A 15,216-nucleotide genomic window follows, 5' to 3' on the forward strand; every position below is an offset into this window, starting at 1 on the left:
ACACTGTATCTCAGACTCCAACATGCTCTGAAAGAAAACAATTAAATAAAGGCCCAAATAACATTTTCAATCAGACTAACACCACTGCTATTACCTAACTTGCCCAGAGTTTACCTGAGGACCTGGTATTTTGCCTTCTGGCATTCTGGCAGACTCAAACTTCATGGACACCATCTGAAGCTCTGCTCTGACCATTGGTTTTTTCAGTCACACCAGAACAAAATAAAATCCATTAAACACAGAGGGGCGACTGAAACTGGGAGCTGACAGTGTTTTATAAAATAGTCTGTACTGACTGCAGTAGGTTCAGTACTTGTTTAAGAACTGATTTGAAGGAAGCAGGATCTGGTCTTTTGCACTGGATTCTGTTTCAGGGCAGCACCAAGTATGAGTTTACTCATTCTCTAAGAGACCTCAAAGAAATGAAGCACCTCTATTTGTTGTCTTTAGCATGGTTGTGCCTCTTCTACTGCATGGTTGGTGTGGGATAGTGCCTTGCCTCATTCCTGCCCTGTGCTGCCCCAGTTCTTTGCCATGTGGGACAACCCCGAGGAATTCCTGGGGCTTTGGTGGTGCTTATGGTCTCCTTCAGGTTTCTCAACAGGTTAAAGCCAAGTGAAAGCATCTTTATACATGTATTGGTACCTGGACAGAAGCTGGGTCATCTTGGGCTTCTGCATTTTGTTGTCTCCATGTTCTGAGTAACTCCATCAGGATGTAGGTTACAAAAGGGAAAGGAGGGAAAAGGTGTAAAAAGAGCTCTTTTGGCTTCAGCTAGTGCTGGGAATTTGGAACTGCACATTTGGACTTTGTATTGTTTGATTTTCTCCCTATAAACTAGTCTCCCTCTTCTCTTGTGTTGTAATATGTTTATTTAATTCTGTTGAAATTGTTGATATTTTGTCTATTGGTATGTTCCTGGTTTTCCCCCATTGATTACTTTGTAGGTTCCAGTTGTCCATCATATAAACTCCCCCTAGTTTTCTTGATTGTTCCTCATCAATCACTTTAACCCTGCCCCAACTCACCATCCATCATTGTAAACCCCACTGCTCCTTCCAGATCCTTCCTGGATGTCATCCCTTCTTCTGTACTTTATTGGTTGATATGTTACATTCCCGCTTTCTTTGTGTCCCCATTGGTCCCTGAGATTGTAACCTCCTCCCCTCACCCCTCCTACTGCGAGGTCCCATTGGACCCTGGACTGTACCTGTCTCTTGGATAAAACCCAGTGCACAGAGGGGCTCAGGGCTCTCTTCGGTCCTGAACTCTCACAGCCCAGACCCTCGTGTTCCTCCCCTCTCCTTAATAAACCTGTTCCTGGGAACTTATTCAGAGATAGTCTTCTCCATCCTTTTACCACCACCCACGATGACTGAGTTGGCAGAGCTTGGTGTGAATTGGCGCTTTGAAGATTCTGTAGTGGGATCGCCTTTCCCCTGCAGTTCCCCACTCCTGGTGACTGCCCGTGACGGAGTGGCACCGTAGAGCTAGCCCGGAGATCCAGTGAGGCCAATAGCAGTGTCATTCTTGGAATAATTTGGATTATGGTCTTTTCTCCCCATCCAATCCCCACACTGTTTTGGTTTTTGTTTTTCATGCATTTTGATTGTTTATTTCTTTGTTTTGGTGGGGATTTTTAATTGATTTTTTTCCCCTTATGAAAGCTGAGACAATTTATCTCAAAATACTTGAAGCAAAGGTGAATCTAGTTTTTAAGAGCTCGCAGGGGTCTGCCACTGTAGGCCAATGTGTTTGTACAGGGCAGAAAGTCTCCAAGCAGATATTGCTGCTGCTCCAGAAATGTGCATGAATATCAAGTGTATTCTCTTTGTAGTTTCTTCGTAAAAGACAACTGCTAAGTAAGATGCCTTTAACTGACTTTAGTAGCCAAAATCATGAAGTGAACAATGGGGAGCTAAAGGATCTCAGGCTATGAGTTCCAAGAGGCCCAGAGAAAGAGGGCACTGTGGTGAGAGGTGATGGATGACAGTAGAGTCCTGTTGGGGCTGAGATGCTGCTAAAACTCCCTATGATGTAAAGAGATGGAAGACACTTTCTATTAATTTTGAAACAGTTTACTAAGGAAAAGCAACTGCCTCTTACCCTTCCTTCCTGAGATAAAACAGGGCTGCTCCTCATTCTCCATTTTTGACATTATGTTTTTGTTAAACAGTGCTGTCTGTTGGGGGAAGTAGAGGGGGAGATGCACTGGGGTCACATTATTAGTGACTTCATGTGCTCTTCTCAGAGGATACTGCCTAAAAGCTGCACTCAGGGCAAGTATGTAATGCAAATCTTCTAGTGGGTTCATTCCACTCCTACTCCTTCCAACTGACACTAGATTTGGAGAGACTCTGAAAGCAGCCAGGATGTTACAGTTCAGCAGAAACTGACCTTGAGTCCCCCCAAGGGATATAACTGATACCTCTGTAACCTCAAATCCCAAGAAGCCAAGTGAGGGATGACAAATGATGGTGGGGCCTAATACTTGAGCCCTAGGGGAGCCCAAAGGTATTTTTGGGTGTCAGGATGATCTCAATTGATGTCCTCATGCAGATTTAGTCCCCAGGTAACTTTAAGGGACACTGTGGGCTCATAGGGACATCTCAGGGGACTTCTGAGAAACAAATACAGGACAGGATGGGCCTGAGCTGATCTGCAGAGTTAGATTTGGTGCATGGGCATCTGGAACTGACCTCTAGGAGTTAATGTGGTGACCCCAAAATCACATGCACTGCATGCATGTCTGGGCACAGAAGAAGTCAACAGTTTGAACATGGCCATCATCTGTGGTTGCTAATTAGCACAGAGAGTTACTTGAGATCACCAATTAATAGATGGAGTTACTAGAGGTCACCTTTATAATTTTGGCTCATGGTCATCCAAAGTCACTAATTATCACTAATTGAATTGTTTAAACAATGTTGTCAGGTATGTTTCTGGAGAAAAGAGATTGAGTCTGAGACTTAGTCTACAAAAACCCATTTATTGTTAATATTCAAATTTTTGCTGGTTGCTACAATTGTATCATTAACCTAAAAATGCTGGGAGAAAGGGCTTGGTATGCTTCTTGAAACACTGTAGTCTCAAAACTTTAGCTTCTTTCTCCCCTACCCCCGTGGTAAATTTCTAAGGCTCCTGTCCAGAAAAAGGAATGTGGAAGGCAACGACCTGTATGCATCAAAATAGACAAGTAAATAAAATGAACTCATGACTTACTCTAGTGACATGATGTATGTATTATATATATATATAATTTCTGAATGCTTGGTGATGAGAAAACTGCGAATTAAGTCAGATAGAGCACTGACCTAGAAAGCATTCAGATCCTGCAGTATAAATACAAATCTTTCTAACTTTACTTTCTAACTTTCACTTGCTGGTCGATCTTTTCAAAATCTTGTGTGATAGAATCAGCTTCTAAGGTGCTTCTATGTGTGTGGCCTACATCTGTGATTTTAAAGTTAAACAGTTAGCATTTTAAAGTAAGGAAATGGTAAGTATGACAAAATAACTTATATAATGTTTAAAGTTATGTATTATTCCTTCACCTGCTCCAGCTCCTTCATTTAATGCTCTTTTCATTTTGATGTAGATTTGTCTTGCCATTTCCCTTCTGGGTTTCACCAGATTGCTACCTGTAGTGAATTAGAAGGAAGACAAGCATAAAGTCAATTTCACTTGCTGTAATTCTCCAGATTTTAAAAGGGAAAGACATGTATTTAATTTGCTTTGCAACGTTTGAGCTCATGGAGTTCATTAATTTCTCAAGAAGTAAATAAGTTCCAGTGGTTTGTTCTCCAGTTTATCACTTTTTGTCTGTTTCCATTTTAGCTGATAATTCAACCTCTCCCTCTTGCTTGAATGAACTCTGTGAGTGAACACATATGAGCTTTTTCAGTTTGGGGCACAACTGTGAACAGGCATTTTTTGCTTAATTGCTCTTGTAGTTGGCACCTTGTGGCTTCAGAGCACAGGTAGCACACAATCATGGGTTGTATTGCACTGACAGAGACCAGTAGGGACTGTTCTTTTTCAAGACCATATTTTACTGGTTCTGGGGTGGGTTTCTTGGGCATGGATGTTCCTGGTCCTGCATCTCCCACTGAGTGGCATGAGGAGTGCTCCTGGGCATGCCAGCTAGGCAGGCATTGTAGACATTGAAAGGAAACTAGCTTACTTGTCTGCTGTTTTAGGCAGAAGGGAAACACAATTAGGTGAGGAAGTCTCATTAATGAGGCTACTTTATTAGCAGCTGTTGGTGGGGTGGGGTGTGGAAATGTTAGATTTAGAACATAATCAGCATGCATTTTTCTCTCTACCTAAAATAGTAGAATGGAAAATTATCTTATGTCCATAAACTGCTATTTTTCACTTAGTAAATTATTTTACTGCCCAAAGAAAATGCCACACAAAGAGCTGTAGTTGGGAGCATGTAGTTATTTATCTTGGTCAATGTGTCTCAGTTAAAAAGCCGTCAGTAGGAGAAAATAATAATAATAAATACATATGGCATTTGGCTAGAAGAATACAAGATTATCCTAAATAGAAACACATTTCTAAAAGAATAATTGTAACTAATTAGAAGTTTCCAGTTATGCTTAGAGTTGTAAGAAAGTGAAATCAAATTTAATTGTGCAAGGTCCCAGCTGTGCCAAAGGTGTTATAAAGAATATCTTTATGGAGACATTCAGTATAACAAACTGGCTTTGTGTTATTATTAGCATGCTCAGTTGCACATTTTCTTTATATTAGTTTAAAGTTTAATGATGGTGTTTGTAGGACTAATTACCAAGAAACTGCACAGCACTTATTGGGATAGTCACCCAAAAGGCTTACATTTTTGCAATGTTAAGTTATTGATGACTCCAAAGTATCTTTGACTAAATTCTTTATATTCCGTATCTGTACAAACAGGTACTTAAAAGTGGACCTGTGATCATGTCAACAGTTCCTTTGGATATATTAACAGTGACTTTAAACAGTTGTTCCCTCATTCCTGCATGGTAGCAGAGGATTGCTGACCAGCATCAGAATTTACTAGGATGAGTGCAGCACTGCTCTGGGACATTGTCAGTGAAGGACTGGTTATCTTGGGTGATAGGAGGGTCCACCGGCTGGGAGCTGGGAAACATGGGCAAAGAGGACACACAGTAGCCATACATGTTTTCTGACAACTTGTTGTTAAGGCATTCTGAGGAGGAAAGCTAATTCTTCATAGTAGCTCCAGATAAAAATCTTGATACACAATGAGAATATAATGTATCTCCTCCCTGGATTTTGGCTGGTCAAACCCAGAAGTGAAGCAAGGGCTTTTTCAATAGCACTCACTGTCTTCACCAGGGGAATCCTTGTCTGCCATGGTGAAAATAAATCTTAGGTACCAACGCGGTCATGGAGGAAGAGTGATCATGAGAAAAATGCTGTGATATTAGAGGGATGTAGGAAGATTTGATGTAGAAATCCTGCTAATTTTGGAATTGACACAGAAGTCAGGAATGGTTTTTGGATTAGTCCAAACCATTTTCCCATTCTTTTCTGGCAGCTTGGTTCCCCCACCACAGCCTCTCTGGAGATGACATGGTGACATGGATAAGTGAAGATTTCAAATTTATGCAAGTCTTCCCAATTATTTTTTCAAGCCCTGCAAGGTTAAGTCTTCTCTGTTATAAGAGAATTTCTTTCCAAGAGCACAATTTGCTTCTCAGCCCCAAAGGTGACTTTCGTGCCCGTAAAGATCCCTCCTGGTCACCAGACTGTTTTGTCCTTAAACCACCTGGCCTGGCACACTGAGACTCTCTCTCTTCCCCTCCTACTGTTGTAATGCATTTAGAAAAATGGTATTGTTAGTGTTCAGGAGCACACATAATCACTGAATGATTATATGAAGGTGCTTTATTGAAGAGTTCTGGGTGTCAGGGGTACACATACCCAAATCTGAGCCGATTTGGTTTTGAGTTGAACATGTTTATACTCTATCGTTATATGACTTACATATTAATTATTAAACTCACATTGGTCTATTGTAAGCATTGTTTTTACCCAAGCATGGATTTCTCGTGATCTCCCCTCAACCCCCTAACATTGTTCCTCATGTTCTTTAAACAATAAGTACATCTAATCACATCTAATAATTGTATTATTTATCATATACTGATTACACAGGTGCAATTTCACTTGATCTTTAGCAAGCACAAGGCCTAACATTTAGCACAAGGGCCTACTTTTCCCAGGGCTTTCCAAGCTTAACTTTCTTTCTAAGTCCCCAAATTTTCTATGATTTTAAAACCTTTTACTATCAGTATGACCCAAGAATGTACCCCTGAAATACAGAATGTTAGCTTCTCCCCCTTATCTCTTCCTCCCCAGTTTTCCTCATTGGCTGTAAGATTGTAACCCTCCCCCCTCTCCCTGACTTCAAAAAAGAGCGCATTATCAATTTTCTTTCTCTTTCTCCACTCAATCCCCAGAATAAAGCTGGAATACCTCGTTTTAGTCCTTTTAGTTCATGCTATAATATCTTCCCCCCTTTCTGAGCTGCAGCAGGGAGGACCATGGCTACAGAGAGGCCGGGGAACATATATAATAAATAGCATCCTACGTTAAAGACAATCACAAGGCAACCATCTCTATTCCCACAGCTCCTCTCCCCTGCTTCACAGGACCACAATGAATGTTAGCCTTGGGAGCTGACTGAGGGACTGACCCTTAATTAGGGCAGGAGGGGGCTGACAGGAGAAACAGGAGCACTGTGTTCCACAGCCACTCATCTGACACATGTCACTTAGCTCTTCTGCAGTGTTCTAAGTGTGGAGCAAGGGCTGAAAGTCTCGGTTTTAGTAGCTCTGATCTCAAGAAGGGGCATACAGCTCAAACATACCTTAAAAGAGAAAGGAGTTGTCCTGTGTATCTCAGCATTGACTATCATATTCCTGGCCTTTGCACTCGAGTAGGGGGAGGCAGCCAGAGAAAGGCAGCAAAACATAGCACAAGGGTTTGTCCCAGTAGGTCTGCAGGCACTGTTGGAAAAGAAGTCATTCCTGATACTGACAATAACTTGGGACGGAATTCACTTCTCTCCACCTCAGACACCTGTGATGTATTTACATTTGCAGCTGAACTGAGCACTCCAGGCTTCCCTTTTTAGTTAATGGAAGTGATTATCTATTTTTAGGCATGACTCACCTGTCCTATTTTAGATCTCTATTTTAGTGCATGATGAATTGTATGATGTCCATTAACAATTCAGGAGAAAGTCTAATCCAAGTAGCTCAGATATGGACCTCTTAATTGATTTATTTGGATGAGTTCTACCCCATCTGCCTAGGTCATTAAAGCACTGGGTATCTTCCAAGGCTAAAACTGAGGCAAACAGTGAGAGAGGCAGTGCAGAAAGCACTTTTCCTTTCTTTGCCCAGACAGCATCATATTTTCAGGTGTGACTTACACCTGAACACTTGAATTGGCTGTGGTCGTTTTGTACTGTCAAAAGTATCATTGGTCCTTGTCTAGGAGCAGTACGGTCTCCATCTGTACAAGCTCCATCTAGCCAGAAAAAGAAGTTTTAGCTGCCTTCCCTCTCAAGTATCTGCTGTTTTATTGACAAATTCCTTCCCCTCCCTTGCCCTATCCCTACCCTCTTTTTCCATATAGCTTTCTGTCTGGACCCCTTCTTGATGCAGCCAGACCTAGCAATTTGCTGTAACTCTGCTGAGGCTGCTCAACTTCTTTACCTTTTGCTGAAACTAAGCTCCCTGACACAGAGGCAGGAATATAAGCTATACGTCAATAGTCACTACTGTGGAACCTGGAATAACAGATCCCTGCATGTGACCCATAAACCTCTGCCTCCCACATTGTACCCAGAGCTTGTGGATTGGAAGAGGCAGCAATAGGGAAGGCTGGGTCCTACCAAGCATTTCTAAGCTGATGAAAGGAGCGGGAATTCCCCAGTCATGGTCCATATGCAGGGACCAGGTGTAGGTAGCAAAGCATGTCAGTAGGGATGGAGTACAAGAATGATGAGGGACTGTTTTGTCTCCCACAGCATTTTCCCACAGCTGACATGGGCTCATGATGTTTTCCATGGGGACAGATCTCATGTGTAGTACAGCTCTGAGCCTCTGGTACTCGAGAAGCTGCGCTCCTTGAGGACACCAGAGGCCATGAGCCATCAGTGTCTGATGGCTGCCCACAACCTGCCTGGAAAAATTCTCGCAAGATCAACTGTCCCACCACTGAAGGCTCTTACAGGAGGGGTGCCTGCTATGATGGTCTCAGGGTGAGTTTGCCCTAGGAGTGGGTTACATGGAGACTGAGGAATGAGGCATTTGTGATCAGTTCAGCTGTCCAATAGAACTAGGATTGAATTTCTCATTTCCAAGCCTTACTTGTAGCTTGAATATTGATGCATCTCTTTCTGTCCTTGCTTTTCAATATGAAGGGTTTATCTTCAACTTGTTTCATCCCTTTTCACACCATTTAGTTGTCAGTGGTGTACAAATCTGCTGGATATTTATTTTAATCTCAGTTCTGAGCGTGCATACCAGCAGTCTAATGATGTCATGAGCTCTGAAGATCTGCCATCCCTAAACTCAGTCTGAATCCAGCACCTGTTCTAATCTTGAATATCTGTGTACTCACACACATAGTATGGGTTTCCATATTCTCTCTTGCCACCTAACACAGTGAATCTTGGATGGACTGAGGACACTGAATCACTCTTCATTCTTCTCACCATTTGTGTTTTGTTTCCAGGCTGTCATTCCAAGACAGATGAGGAACTTGGCCTGTGATGAATTGCAGAGGCTTTGGATAAAGGGTGAATGTTGATCTTCATGGATAGGATTTCTTCTCTATGGGAGAAGTGATGTCGTCCAAGGATCTGCATCTGTGGGATGCAGAGAATCCACCTTGTGACACTGATACTTTATAAGCACAAGTTCAGAATATGTGTCCAGCTGTTATATCAGAATATAGCAATGATAAAAGCTTCCTGTTCCAGTGCAAGATGATCCTGTAGGATGTCCTATAATATGGAGTGCTGATAGGTGTCATGTCCCAGGACTCTGATTCTCAATAATCCTTCTTGCTCTAAAGAGAAAAGAGCACACACAGCAGGTTCTAGCTATATCAGTTACTGTACATCTGAAATGTGTCCTGATTCTAGAAAAATGTCTGCTAGATAGCTTAAAATATATGAAATGCAAGTCATTTGGCACACTTAGGGAGTTCTGTCCTACAATTTTTTCCCCTTCTGCTTCTCTTGTTGCTAATGAAACAGCTGCTTTCTGGTTTCAGGCTTCAACCTATTTTTAGAATCTTTTTATGCTATTGGCCCTTTGAAATGCATGAATTGGTATGAAAGAAAGCCAGTGTTATTGCTATGAGGCAAGAAGAAGGCTTATAGGTAAAGTCATGTCTGGTGATGAGAGACTGTCTCAGCTATTCATCTCCTCCCTTCCTTTATTTCTATAAAGTAACCCAGTTCCCCATGGTACATGGTTTCATGCCTTTTCTGCTTTTATTTAAGCATTACAATTATATCAGCCATAGCCCTTAATTAGCACAGCATCAACAGATGCTGTTGTGTTGATCCACAACAAGCATCAACTCCTTGCTCCACTGCAGGAATGTGCTGGCCCAAAGTAGAAGAGGAAGTGGAGGAGCTTGGTTTCCAATGAAAGAAGCTGGAGAAGAGTGCAGAAAGAGGGAATTTGTGAATGAAACAGAGAGCAAGTGGAAGGTAGAATCTATTTATTGGATGAGTGTTAAAGCTTGTTTCTGTGAGCAGCTGTGTTCTCACTGGGATGTCAGATTTTGCCACTCTGCAGCAAGATTTTACTGGAAGGGCTGTGGGTTGGAAAGTAGAGTATATCATCATCTAAAGAGTCAAGTTATCCTAATGACTGAGGATGTCAAAGATACAAATCCAGAATCACTGAATTGGTGTATACTCCAATCTGCCCAATATGATTGCAGGTGTGACTTTAAATGTGATATAAATAATCACATTATTTCATTAGTTATTTACCATCTGCAATTAATTAATTCAGCACTAAACTAGCTTAAGCAGCAGTTCCATTTGGGTTTGTAGTTTGTAGGCAGGAGGCCCATCTGTGTCTCAGCTGGCTGTCATGATCCACTAACACAAGTGGGAGTCATGAGAGGTTTGTTTGATCTCAGAGTGCAAAAAGGAGTCCAAGGGATTTCAGTTTAAATCACAACAGCAATAATGTATATTTTAGTGCCAGCATCATGGGTTATGCAATAGATGAGAGGGAGAGAAAGGGAGGGGGTGGGGCTGGGAGGGAGAGAGAGATGCAAAGTAAAGAGTGAGAAAAGGGGAGTTATAGCTACCAATGGACGAGACAGCGTCGCCGGTGTCGTCTTCCATGGGGAGATCTCTCTCTGAAAGTGACTTTGAAAAGTCACTTTTATGGTCTGTTTCAAAGAGAGAGGCAGTTGGCCAAAAGGTGATGAGATTTATCGATTATTGTGGTGTGACCTGTTGCTCTGAGAAACAGGTGCAAGGTACAAAGCACACCACTCTTCACATGTCCCTGCTCACCAGCAGGAATTAAGACAATGTACCATGGCAGCACAGCAAACACACTTGCAAACAATCACTATTGTGGTGAGACCCATTGCTCTGGGAAGAAGGTGTCAGGTCGAGCACACCTTCAAACAATCACTTAGCAGGCATCCACCTCCACCAGGCCAGAACCCCTGCAAAAAGTCGCCTAGGGTCTTCAGGATCTTAGTCTCTGTTCTTGTGATGGTCATGAGGCAGATGAAGGAAACTTCAGACCATCTCTTACACTGACACAAATGAACATGCTGTAGTTAACTGAAGTGGGAAGAATCATACCTTAGTGTCTTGGTTGCAGTGTTGACAACTAACTTGTTTCTTTTAAAATCCAAGCCACACTCAGCTCATTTTGGATGATTAAAAAGGAATTTTAATTTTTGTTCCCTGGTTTCTGAGTTTTCTCCTGAAAAATATTTTTGATCTGATCAAACAATTTTATCCTTCCAAACAGACCTTTATTCTCATTGCTGCATCCATTTCTGCCTTGAGGCAGTGGACTCCTGTTTGCTCTGCATCCCTGTGCAGTTTCATTGCAGTTGAGTAATCTCCAATGTATCTTCTGAACTCTTACTAAAGACAAGAAGGTCTGAACGCAGCAAGGTTTGGCTTTCTTTTTTTATGGTTGAAAAAATGTGGTTTGAATTCTGTGCTATGGAGAAAATCTCTGTATATAGTATTGCATAGATTGCAAATATCTGCCATGTTTTCCCCTGCTTAGAATACAACCACCTATGACACCTGCATAGTGTCTTGTGTTCTTAGTGCAAAGTAAACAATGTAGGTTAGGAAGCACATTTTGTTACACAGAGCATAGCTAAGGAGGTAGATGGTTGGGAAAACAAATTCTTCTTAAGATTCTAAGTATTAATTCCTATCTGTTTTTCCTGCCCTTTCTCTCATTTTTTTAGGGAAAAAAAATCAGGCATTTGCTTTCATATCACATTGCAGTTGAAAATACAGTGTTAAAATAGTGCTGGATAACTGGAAGGGATGGCCTAATGGAAATGATAGATGGGAGCAGCTGGAGTGATAGTGAACATGTCTGTGATTTTTGAAATTAATAACTATGGCATAAAAAAAAATTGTGGATTTATAATCATGTGTTTGACACAGTCCTCAGCAGTAACTCTGCTTTATGTCTTTGTACAACACTCAGCACAGATTCTTGTTGTTATAAATGAACTTCTAATTTGGTGACCTCAGCAGATATCCCAAACAAAGAGCTGGTGACTGGTTGGTCTCAGATGACCGCAAGCTGAAATTTTGGGATAATATTGCTCTCTAGTAACTTTATGTGATAATTTGTGATCTCAGATGACCATAAACCAAAATTTTGGGATACAGATTATGTCTAGTAACCCCATTTGATAGATCTCAGATGTCTACCATGATACTTCTGTATGTTGACACCTGAAAGACAACCTGTATTAAAATTAGGACTGCATTAAAATCTGTAAAATCTTAATTTATAATTATTTTTTTTTTAATTTATAGAGCTATTTTGGTACCAAAAATGGCTTGTTTATGGAATCTAACAGAATCCAGCTCACACAATTGAAATATGCTAACATCACTTACGATAGATTAAACAGGAGGCTTCACTTCTGGCATATAAGGCTGTCTGTTCTAGGTCACTGGCAGTAACCCTCTGCCATGAAGCAGTAATGAGCTTTATAGTTTCATTAAAATATTACTTTTCCTTTTGTGTGTTAATGATGATTTCTTTTCCTGTTCTCTTTATCTGTTTGTATTTGGTACAACTATTTCATTATTGATGTAAAGCAGCAATTCAAAATTTAATGATTAATTTTCATGTAAATCTTTCTTGTCTAAATAATTGATAGGAAAGATGAGCAGAGGCATTTGAAGCCAGCAGTTGTTATTCCTTCTGCCTCTTCACATCTCTGCAGTAGTAGCCTCCTAGAAAACACACCTTTCTGGGGGAGATGGCTTGAATTCCTCAGCCTTTTATCAGTCCAGATGGGGAATTATCTGAATACAAATCTCTGCTCTGTCCTCCAAAAGCTGTACCTTCATCCTGCCTTGCATATGGCTAAGTATCTGATTTTGCATAAACTCCTCAATCTTCTGCATCACAAGAATGCTGCAGAGCTGCAGATAGCTTACCCTGCAGAAGCCTCATTTGTCCAAATGCCTATGAAAAAATGTTCAAATTTAGGAAAAAGGCCAGGCAGCAAAATGCTACTGCCCTACAGCATAAATTGTTCTTGACAGTCAGGACTGAGTTGTGTTCTGTTCCTTTGCAAGGATATATATTTGCTGGATTCACAGATGTTACTTCTGGTTATCCCAAACTACTCCCATAGCACTAAAAATATTCCATCTTCATCCAAACTCTCCCAACCCTGATGTTCATTATTCAGTAATTCCTATTTACATATATGGCCCAAGCTTGTAATTAAATCCCTGGTAGTCCCTTAAACCCCAAGGGAGAAGCTATCTGGATTTACCCAGGCTTCTCCTGAGGGAGACACCAAGTCTTTTCCATGGTTTTAATACAGCTTGTATTATGTAATTTTCACAGCAATTAATATATTAAATAAAATAATAGAATTACCTCCTTCCATAATATTTAAGTTTTAAATTTCATTACAATCTAAAGAAAATACTCTGGAGTATAAAACAGGTTATTCTGAGAAAGAAATGTCAGTGGCTTCCTCCTGCTCTGCCCTGCTAACATTTTAATATAAGAGTATTCTCTTTAAAAGTTAAATAGAATTGCAAACTGCAAGAGAGAATAAATGTTACAAAGATAAAAATCTCTATTGCCATTTATGTGGTAAGTTATAAAAAGCAACCCTCTTTGCATGCTTGGGGGTATTTTTCCCTCAGAAGTCACTTTTTAATCTGATTTAAATCCAATTAAGTCTGAACATCTAAAATGAAGAACAAGTCTTTGAATTTATATACAACTGATTTAACTAATCACTGCCTTACTGCAGAGCTACTAAGCAAACAAACTATGAAAAATAAATGTGAAATTAGATCCAAATTGCAGACAGCCTTGATTTTGTTTTTAAAATAATCATCCTGCACAAAGCATGGGCCTTTGTTTTCTACCAGCCAGTCAAAGCTGCAGTTACTAGATTTAAAAAATAACTATGAAAAATTATTTTATCATTAAAAGAAAATAACTGCCTTTTTTTTTTTTTACCCTCATGTTTTGGACAGAAAGCACTTGTGTTCCTTGAGAAACCCTTCTCCAGCCAAACTGAGGACACGAAACAACTGAGGCAGTCCAACTACTTCAACAGCACTGTCCTGATTTTGCCTGGCTCTGCATTTACTGCTTGGCTTCTGCAGTGTCCTACATCCTCTTTAGCCAAGCATGCTGGCTGGCTGCTCCCATGGAAGGTGTCCTTCCATTCCTCAGACTATCCTTACCCCCTCTGAAGGAGGTGATGGTCATCAGAGCCTGCTGGACATGTGGCTCTGGCACAGTGGGCACCCCCAGTCCTGCCTGCACCCTGGGGATGGGTTGCAAGCACTGCAGGGGGCTCACTGTGAAGCAAGCCCGAAGGACACCCAGGAAACACAACCCTTTCATCTTCTTCCTCCATGAGCTCCTTCTTCCTTTGCCAGTGCTGATGCTGAATACTAATCAGCTCGGGCTCCGGCAGCCTCAGGCTGCCTTCTTCAGGTAATTAGTCCAGGTATCCCATGCTTTACTCTGACTTTCTCGTAAATCAACAACTCTGGTAACCCACTGATATTTCAGAAGCATGTCTGAGTCCTGTAAATCTCAGTTCCTACAACATCTTATCGGTAAGCTGAAGCAAGATTACGTTACTGTCATTGTACTGTAGCATGGTGCATGCTACAGAATTCATAATTGTATAATTACAGGGAAAAGGAGTAACTTTAGAGCTCCCTGTCATACAATATCTTCCTTTAAAGTTGCCTTCTCCTTCTTATGTGGAAGCCCCTGTTTCATCAGTGAAATGTCTCTGGAATACTGCCAGAGACCATGTGGCTTAGTGCCTGATAAGGCAGTTTTTCTGTGGATCTTCTCTGAAGCTGTGGATCACAGGCTCCATAGCTACAGGCAGAACTCCTCCCAGACATATTAGTACAAATTAATGTGTGCATCCAGCAATCTTGCTGACATTTTTCCTTCCCTTCTCACACGCATCCTCCTAACCATTGGAACTGGGCTCACAGAGATTGCATCTAGAAAAGCACTACACAGGAGCAGCTCATTTCTGAAATACCTATCAGCTGTCTATCATAGCTGATATCCAGCTGGAAATGCTGTTTGCAACAGCTCAGAAACCCTGCAGCTATTCAGCCTGGGCAGTAAGAGCAAAGACGACAAGCACAAAATGACAGCTCTTAACTCATTGCCTCATTCCTTTCCATGAAATAAAGCTTTTCCTCCTCCCCTTGTGAACTATGTAACAGATTGCAAAGTTTCCAGAGAGCAAAAAGTGAGAAATCTCACTGTCGTGGTTTTAAACCAGTAATTAAAGAAATTACTTATTTCTTGTTGTGAGAAACGGATTAAAACAAGAGCAAAACAGGCTTAAAACTTAAAAGGAATAAAGACAGTTTATTAACAAACTACAAGAATAAGAACACTAGAGTAAATTTCCAGAAAACCC

General features: G+C 41.0%; 1 long non-coding RNA gene across 3 annotated transcripts; it reads right to left on the minus strand.

The window, feature by feature from the left end:
* Positions 1–2,969: 2,969 nt before the first annotated feature.
* LOC107206397 lies at positions 2,970–13,098 on the minus strand. 3 transcript variants are annotated; one of them, XR_001522401.2, is made up of 5 exons: positions 10,363–13,091; positions 8,394–9,096; positions 6,884–7,022; positions 3,555–3,641; positions 2,970–3,174 (listed from the first exon to the last, which is right to left on the minus strand). It is a non-coding gene; the product is annotated as an uncharacterized LOC107206397 (long non-coding RNA). The 3 variants fall into 3 exon arrangements; XR_001522400.2 differs by having other exon boundaries at positions 6,884–8,893; positions 10,363–13,098; XR_001522399.2 differs by having other exon boundaries at positions 6,884–9,096; positions 10,363–13,097.
* Between the last annotated feature and the right edge of the window lie 2,118 nt (positions 13,099–15,216).

This window comes from Parus major, chromosome 5 (assembly GCF_001522545.3).
Source record: "Parus major isolate Abel chromosome 5, Parus_major1.1, whole genome shotgun sequence".
NCBI classification, from domain to species: domain Eukaryota; kingdom Metazoa; phylum Chordata; class Aves; order Passeriformes; family Paridae; genus Parus; species Parus major.